This window comes from Capsicum annuum, chromosome 2 (assembly GCF_002878395.1).
Source record: "Capsicum annuum cultivar UCD-10X-F1 chromosome 2, UCD10Xv1.1, whole genome shotgun sequence".
Lineage (NCBI taxonomy): Eukaryota > Viridiplantae > Streptophyta > Magnoliopsida > Solanales > Solanaceae > Capsicum > Capsicum annuum.
Window position 1 is genome coordinate 52,710,204 of NC_061112.1, and position 9,856 is coordinate 52,720,059.

The window sequence follows — 9,856 nt, forward strand, 5'->3', positions numbered from 1 at the left end:
AAGTTGAAAGCAACTGTAAGGATTGGAAATATGTGTGCTATTATCACTGAAAGCAATTTAGTTGGAAATCCAAATGAATAGTGGTTTGATTCAGGACACTAGACATGTTTTGCGGACAAAAAAACTTTTGCTACTTATGATACTATTGGTCCCAAAGAAGTGATCTTCATGGGAAATAATGCAATAGTCAAGATTGAAAGAAATGGAAAGATAATCCTAAAAATGACTTCTGGCAAGGTGTTGACTCTCAACAATTTTATTTATGTTCCTACTATTAGGAAGAACTTAGTGTCGACAATATTTCTCATTAAAAATGAGTATAAGTGTGTGTTTGTTTCAGATAAAGTTGTAATAAGCAAGAATGAAACATATGTAGGAAGGTTACTTCAATGAGGTCTTTTCAAACTTGATATAATGACTGTTGAAATGAAGAAAGCTAGGTTTCTTCTTTCTTGCTAGAGTCAAATGATTTATGGCATAGTTGTTTAGGACATGTCAATTACAAAATCTTGTGAAAACTAATTAGTTTGAAGGTGTTACCTAACTTTGAGTACAATAAATCAAAGTGTCAAATATGTGTGAAATCTAAGTATTCAAAGCATTCTTATAAGTTCGTTGAAAGGAATTACAACCTTTAGACTTAATCCACACTGATATTTGTGATATGAAGTCAACATTATCTCATGGTGGAAAAAGTATTTTATAATTTTTTTTAACGATTGCACTAGATACTGTTATATTTATTTGATAAATGGCAAGGATGGAGCAATAGACGTGTTTAGGCAATATAAAGCAGAAGTTAAAAATTATTTGGATAAAAAGATCAAAACGATAAGAAGTGATAGGGGTGAAGAGTATGAATCTCCTTTTGAGAAGATATGTTTAGAATATAGAATTGTTCATCAAACTACTGCCTCATATTCACCTCAATCAAATGAGATTACAGAAAGGAGAAAACCAAACATTAAAGGAAATAATGAATGTCTTACTCATAAGTTCAGGTTTACTACAAAACTTGAGGAGGAGGGAGGGGGGACGCTATCCTTACAGCTAACCGAATACTTAATAGAGTGTCCAATAGTAAGACACATTCAATTACATATGAAAAATGAAAAGAAAGAAAACTCAACTTGAAATATTTTAAAGTGTGGAGGTGTCTAGCGAAAGTCCAAGTTCCTATACCTAAAAGGGTAAGAACAGGACCTAAGACTGTGGACTGCGTGTTCACTAAATATGCTAAAAGTAGTAAAGGATGTCAATTTTTGGTTCATAAATCCAAATATCTTGGATATCAATGAAAATTTGGTAATTGAATCAGATAATGCTAAGTTCTTTAAACACATTTATCCGTATAAAACTGGATATGAGCAGTCTAGGGAAGGGTCTAGATGACCTCGAGATGAACTAAATGAGAATGTACTTAATAATGAGAATCCAAGGTGTATCATACGTCAAAGAACGTCAACGTACTTTGGATCAAAATTTGTAACATTTCTTCTTGAAAATGAGCCTCAAACATTTAAAGAAGCGATGTCATCTTCGGACGCTTTCATTTTGAAAGAGGCAGCCAATAGTGAGATTGATTTAATCTTTAGCAACCATACTAGGAAGTTAGTTGATCTTCCTCCAAGAAATAAACTTTTAGGTTCTAAACGTATCTTCAAAAGAAAAATAAAAGCTGATAATACTATTAATAAATACAAGGCAAGACTTGTAGTAAAAGACTTTAAACAAAAAGAAGGCCTTGATTATTTTGATACATACTCACCTGTAACAAGCATAATGTCCATTCTCATGTTGGTTTCCTTAGCGGCGATATATGATCTTGAAATACATCAAACGAATGTGAAAATAACATTCCTAAATGGAGAATTCGAGGAAGAAATATACATGGAACAACCTGAGGGTTTTGTGGTTCCTAGTAAAGAAAACAAAGTGTGTAAACTTGTTAGCTCACTTTATGGACTAAAACAAACACCCAAAAAGTGGTATGCAAAGTTTGATCAAATCATGTTGGAAAATGGCTTCAAGATAAATGAATGTGATAAATGTGTTTACATTAAAGATACTCTAAATCACAAAGTCATTATCTGTTTGTATGTGGATGATATGTTGATCATCAGTAGAGATATTTTTGACATAAATGCTTGAGAGCAAGTTTGATATGAAAGACCTTGGAGTTGCGGATGTGATCTTAGGGATAAGAATCGATAAAACTCCACAAGGGTTGGCGTTGTCACAGTCTTATTACATTGAAAAGATATTTGACAAGTTCAAGTATTTGGATTTTGGTATTGCCAAAACTCCATTAGAAGTGAGCTTTGAACTTCAGAATAAAGGTGAAAATAACTCACAGTTGGAATACACAAGAGTGTTGGAAAGTTTAATGTATATCAGAAATTATACGCAATTGGATATAGAATATGCTATTAGTAAATTGAGTCGGTACACGAGTAATCCTAGTCAAACTCATTGGATGACAATGACAAGAGTTTTAGGGTATCTAAAAAATACTCAAGACTACTCTTTGCGTTATAATAAATATCCATCGGTAATTGAAGGATATAGTGATGCAAATTGGATCGCCGGATCAAATGAAGTAAAATTCATAAGTGGGTATGTATTTATTTTAAGTGGATGAGCAGTTTCTTGGAAATCATCCAAACAAACATGCATTGCCCGATCTATATTGGAATCTGAATTTATAGCATTAGATAACACCGGTGAAAAAGCTTAATGGTTTCAGAATTTCTTATAAGGTATTCCTTATTAGTCCAAACCATTAGCACCAGCATGTATACACTGTGATAATCAAGTGGCGATAAATGGTATAGAGATCATGATGTATAATGGCAAATCTCACCATATAAGATGGAGACATAATACTGTTAGAAAATTACTCTCTAGTGGAACTATTATTGTTGACTATGTGAAGTCAAAGAATAATGTGTCGGATACACTTACAAAAAAGTCCTATCTAGAAAGGGAGTTGATAGATCATCGAAGTGAATGGGTTTAAGGCCTACGACAAGTTAGCATGGCGATAAATCTACCTAGTAGATTAAAGATCCCAAGAGCTAGGATGATACACGAACAAAGTACTGAATCGAAAACCAAACTACGATATGAATACGAAAGCTAAAAATAGATAGAGAAGCAGTAAGATAGACACAATGCAAGGAATTGAAAGCAAATAAAAGGTGTATCAAACCCTAAACCCTCAATCAATTAAACCAAACAAAGCACCTAAATCTTACGTAGACCTCAAGGGAATCGATTCTCAAACAACCCACGTTTCTAAATAAAAGATCAACACAAGCGAATCCACGCCTTCCTCACACACTCACAAGTGTTCAAATTCATAATTCAACATAAACTACTTACTAAAATAAAAAGATGTACTATTTGTAGTCTAGGCTAGGTAATTACATCACATGGGCCCAAAAGTGACCCATTTAGGAAAGATAAACTCATAGAAGCCTATTAGGCACTTGATTAAGCATATGGGGCACACATGGGGCACATCCCAAGGGTATAGTGGGTTGTTTTGACCCGCTCTAGCAGATCTAGAGCAGGTTGGGCACACCTTCAAAGCGAATGGGGTGCATCTCCTCTTTCGGAGTCTTTCTAAGCTCGTTTGGTCTTCTATTAGCCTCTCTAATGTCCCTTGAGTCTCCTTGGTCATCATAATCATCACATGTGCACTTTTCAATAGCCCTCAAGAAATCTTCAAGTGTCATTTGATCTGTAATCATCCTCTCTAGCAACTCGGGGCCTATTTGGCTTGTATCATCCTTTCCTTCTTGAATAGGATTCGACCTCGAATCTAAACCTTGCAACACCAAAGGAAGGACAAACAAAAGCAATATTCTCACGGCATGAGGGTTAGAATTAACATATTCAATATACCATCATGCAAAGGTTGTACATGGTTAAGATATAACCAAGCATCAAAATGTTCAACAAAGGGTGTATAACCTCACAAAGTAAGAACTACTTGGTCATTCAAGAGATTTGGACAAAGAGGTATGCTAAGGGAACCATTGTAATCATTGAACTACTCATAAAGGCTCACATGGATTCCAAGTCTTAATAAGCTCATAACCCCACTATAGCACTCATATTTGTTGGAGACCCTTTCCTTACACAACTTTGGCCTCTCAAGTAGATTAGAAATCTTTAAGAAAGACTTTCTGTCATAGGGATGAGTTCCAAGACCCTCAATCATGGTTGGCTTATCTTCTTATCCAAACACCAAGTGGTGTGGAGAAGAACCTTCATATTTTAAATGATCAGCGGGATCAAATGGGTAGAGTATCCATAGACATGGGTTTAGAAAACACTTTTTTTCCCCAACATTACCACCAATACAATTATTTGTACCCTCTATACTAGAATGATCATTAACAAAGGCAATTAGAGGGTCATTCCTATTCAATCGACCAACAATCTCAACATCACCATTCACTTGATGTCCTTTAAATACTTCACAAACATTCCCAAGTGATGTTATAGGTTCACATACAAGTAGAACCTTATGACTTCCACAAGACAATGTACTATCACTTATCTCAATGTCTTTAACCCTAGGTGGACATAAATCTCTCTTACTAGAAGAATCAATTTTGTCATCATAAGGATCAACTAATGTTTCCACGCTTTTAAGTTGTACATTATCATCATGAAGTAAGGAGACATTAGGCTCACTTAAAGATAAACTATATTTCATACTTAAATTTGGACTGGTCTGTTGGGTAGAATAAGTTACTTTGGATTAGGACTTAGTCAATTCCATTTAATTTTTAGCCAAATTGAGTATCATTGGCCGATGTTATTGCAATTGTGGCCAAATTTATTTTAATTATGGCCAAACTTAATAAATGACTAATTTAACCACAATTTGTGATGTATTAAAATCTGATTTAATTTCGAGCTTCTTGATTTAATAAAATCAAATAAATATTTTTCCAAATAAATTATTTTAAGACAAAATTATATTTAGATTAAGATTTTAACCATTTGAATCAATTTTTGAGATGACCATTGATTAAATATAATTGTTACTTAAAATGAAAAAATTACCTAGATCAATACTTTATAAAACTTTTATATAGATAAAATAAATGTTATAATTTTATTTAAATTTGAAGAAACTCAGAATTAAACTTAGTTGTGGAGGGTAAACATTAGGTGTCAACAATTGCCCCCTCCCTTTGGATAGGGTGGATGTAAGTAGCCCTGGACAAAGAGAGTTTGGCGTTTCTAATTTTTGTCTGACCACAAATTCATTTTTGAAAAAGGTTGTTTCGCACGAGTTTTATATAGTTATGGTTGGACTTCGGTATCGGGTTTCCTAGAAAAAATATTTTTTATTTTAGACGATCTTTGGTTCAAGACGAGTGACAAGTTGATTGCGTTTGCAGAAAAGAGGATTGTAACCTCTTAACCATGAATATGGAGCTCTTCTCATCCATAGTTAAGAATTTACCCAAACATAATTTCCGCAGCTTTAGGTGTCCTATCACTTGAATTTAAAGGAAAAAGAAGGTTATCCTCGACATGAGTATAGAAATATCCCGAAAGTAAAGCTGAAACTAAAATATCCCAAAGTACCATATGCCTTCAAACAGGGGTGTGGTTTGCTGGTGGTGGCAATCATCCTTTAGCTCACGTCCAAAGAGTTTGACGTCCCTCTCTAGATTATGTCCTGATTTGATGCTAAGAAAAAGTTCTATGTTGTGCTGCATCTTTTTTAGAGTCATCCGCACCTGCGGTTTTGATTTGAGATTTTCATCCTTTCGGATGCTCTAAATAATATCTCAAATAAAAATTGTTAGTAATAAACATAATTCACAAAATAAATATATAGTATTTTTACCATATCTCCACGTGAGTTGTTATTTAAAAAGTGAATTCATCCCTTCATGATGTCTCTTTTGTTGATTGAATATGTCGTCAAAGTGGGGTGACCTTCTTGGACATCGAAGACACTTTATGTAGAATGATCCCTGCAATCATGTAATCTTATACTGGTACGATGACCTTTTTGGTCACCTATAATGCTTTTTTATGTGAAATTTTAACCTCTTCATATATTGACAATGATCTTTTGTATGTGACCTCGGGTAGGTTTTGCGCATCTTTCATATCGATATGACTTATAGCTCCCCCTTAAAGTTTCAATATTTGGATAATCTTGCGCATTATTTGATATTGGATATGAGGGGACTTACAAATATTCTTTGAGTTTCTAGCTTTTAAGGTAATCCTGCACATTATCTAACCTTGGACAAGAGATGTCTTACAGATATCCCTCGAATCGCTAGCTTTCATTTAGTCCTGCACATCATCCAGCCTTGGATATAATAGGTCTAATAGATATCTCTCAAATTGGTAATCTTTGGGTAATCCTGTGCATAATTGATCTTGTATATGATGCGGCTTATAGAGAACCCTTGGACTTACCAATTTGATAATCTCTCATATTCTTCGATAAGGATTTAGTTCCGACTTATGGTTAACCTTTGGACTATCGTTTTTTAGGTAACCTTGCACACTATCTGATTATTATGTTGTTTTGGATCATGGATGACCTATGGACTATCAACTCATAAGTAATCTCTCACACTATCCTATTTTAAATAATGTGACTTATAGATAACCCCCAGATTATCAACTTCTAGAAAATCTCATATGTCATCCACTTTCAGATAGAGACTTAAAGACGTCACTTCTAGTCATGTGATTTTCAACTTGATATGTCGATGTATGCTAATCCATAAAATCCTAAAATATCCTTGACACAGGGCTACATCGCCTTTTGCGTGGTCAATAAATATAAAATGCTGAGATATCCTCAACGCTAAATTATACTATCTTCGTATGGTCAATTGATAGTGGTGCTCCAAAGCACCTTCCAAGGCCAAACCTGATCGTCTTGCATGGTGAGAAATCATGGAGACTTAGTTGAATGACATGATGGACCTCTCGACAATGGCATGAAATAAAATTGTCCTCTCGGTAATGATATGAAATGGCCCTCTCGACAATAAAATGATATGAAATGGCCCCCTTGACAATGGAATGAAATATCCCTCTTCTCAATGAAATGATATGAAATGACCCTCTCGGCATGGCCCTTTCGGCAATGGAATAATATGAAATAACCCTCTCTGCATGACCTTCTTGATAATGAAATGAAATAGCCCTCTTGTCAATGGAATGAAAAGATCCTTTCGACAACGGAATGAAATAGCATGGCCTTCTTAGCAATGGAATAAAATAAAATGGATCTTTTGGCAATGAAATGATATGAAATAGCCCTCTCAGCATGGACCTCTTAGAAATAGAATAAAATGGCCCACTTGGCAATGAAATGATATGAATTGACCCTCTTGGCAATGGAATGAATGACACTATTGGTAATGAAATAGCCCTCTCGGCAAGGCCCTCTTTGCAATGGAATAAAATGGCTCTCTTAGGAATGAAACGATATGAAATGGCCCTCTTGGAAATGAAATGATATGAAATGGCCCTCTTGGTAATGGAATGATATGAAATAGCCCTTTTGGCATGACCCTCCTGGCAATGGAATGAAATGTCCCTCTTTGCAATGGAATAAAATGGCTCTTTCGGATATTTGAAAATAGTTTTACCTGAGTCCGCCTGTCTGCGTTTTTTCTTTCTACATGTACCTATACTCAAGGTAGAAAATTAGTAGACATAATATCGCTTTCGATGGCGACTACAGGCAAACATCATGACAGTTTAAATGAATAATTATAATGACTTAGTCAGTTATTCATCTTTTTTTTTTGGATAAGTATTTAAACAAAAAATCTACAGAATGTAAACAAATGGGCAAAATCCCTTTTTGGGGGACCACGCGAATGTCGTTTGCTTTGCCTCATGGCGAATTTTGAGAATGACTTTTTGCTCTTACTCCTATTGTGTGATCCCTTTGATTGCTGTATTTACTATGCCGACTCTTTTGAATGCACTTGTACTCAAAGTAAATATTTAGTAGATACAAAGTCGCTTTTTCTAGCGACTATTTTTTAGAAAAATTCTAAATAAAATATTCAAAAAGAGGATAAAGTACCTTTGTTTTTCATTCATGATCTCCTGAAATGAGAGAGACAACTCAAAAGGTCCTTGATTGATGGGTATTGAACCCGTCTTTAGGGCTACTAAAAAATACCATTCTTGAGCATTATATGCTTTGGTGTGGTTCCTAATTCGCTTGGGAATTTTTGAAAAAGATTTCTATTTTTGTGTATTGATCCCTGCATCCTCAGAAAAATGGTTAGTTTGAGTAAAACTACTCTGTGTTGATCTTCTTTGATCTCTGGTTTTCTCCTTGCCATCTTTCGGGTGCTCCATCGCCCTGACTCCCCGACTCCCGTTCCAATAGATTCTTAGGCATTCACTAAGTTAAAAGGTGTGTATTGATTTTCAAAAATAGTCTTAATTTTAAAAAAAATTAGTTTCAATTTTTTTTAAAAGCTTTTAGAAAATCGCTGCCAACCATGTCATATACTAGCTCAACGAATGTTTTCCTCTTGAGGCTTGACTATATCTGACATCTGACGGAGGATTTCTAGAAACTCATCATCGTCATTAAGGTTTTTTACCATAAGTTCTGTTATAGCTGGGGATTTAGTCTATCTAGACTTTGTTGCAGCTAGTGATTTCTAAAACTTGACTTTGACCTCTGGTGTTGGGGAATTTGAAATATACTCCAGTATATTAGTGGAATTTTGAGGACCTCCTCAAAATTTTTGCCCCAGTTTAGTGTTGTTTGAGATGATCTCAGCTTGAGTAGACCCAAAGTCTTTGTTGTTCTTTGTTCTCTTTGTTGGATAATTATCTTCTTCTTTTGAATTTTTGAGATTCATTCTCGAAAATTCTTCCCAAGTTTCCATTTTCTGGGATGGTATGACTGAGCCATTGGGACACCTACGTGTTATGTTGATTAGAATCAAAGGCGAATTGATCCAATCTCATTTTCCAAAGAGCACCTCTAAGCAGAAATATACCCACTATATAAAAGTCCGACCAAACATACTCCAAGTCTCTCAATAATCGTTATTAAAACTTCCTAAATTCTCGCTATCATTTCAAGAAGATTGACTATGGACTCAGAAGAAGCCATTATAGAAAGGACCGAAAAGAGCAATAGGAGAATTGCTAAAATATGATTGGTGAAGTTAGACCAAAAATAAGATATACTAAAGGCGAAAATAAGAAAGTGCCTAAGAAGATTGTTGTGGCCAAAATAAAGATCACCAAAGTCAACCTATTGATTGAGTTCGAACTACGTAAAGTCTGATTTCTCCTCCGTGAGATGCGTAGGCAGCCTTTTGGTACGACCCCTATCTTCAAAAACTCTGTTGTCCTCTACTTTCTTGAAAGAAGAAATAAGGTCGGAAAGAAGAAGAGTTGAACCTTCCTGATAAATTTCACTTATCCATATAAATGAGAAAAATCCAGTTCATTGAAATTCTCAAATCATCATTACTCCATGGGTCAATTTGCATGAGATGAGAAACAACTTTATGCGTTTACTTTCTGCGTTATCATCTTGTGTTGCTTATTACTAACGTAATCTAACACACCAGCCTTTGAGTTGTTTTTAATTTGCAGGTAATAGAAACTACTCTATGTTGGCATAAAATGGCCCTACTTGACTAGATAAAAGTGAACAAGAGATTTCCCTCTTGACTATAACTTTGTTATAGGAAAGGTAAAATGACTGGCAGTAAAATTGGACTCTACCAGTCATTTTTTTAAAAAAAATATATAAGTGATGGTCTCGAGAATGGAATAGGAAAAAAAGTGATGCTATCATGGAAGA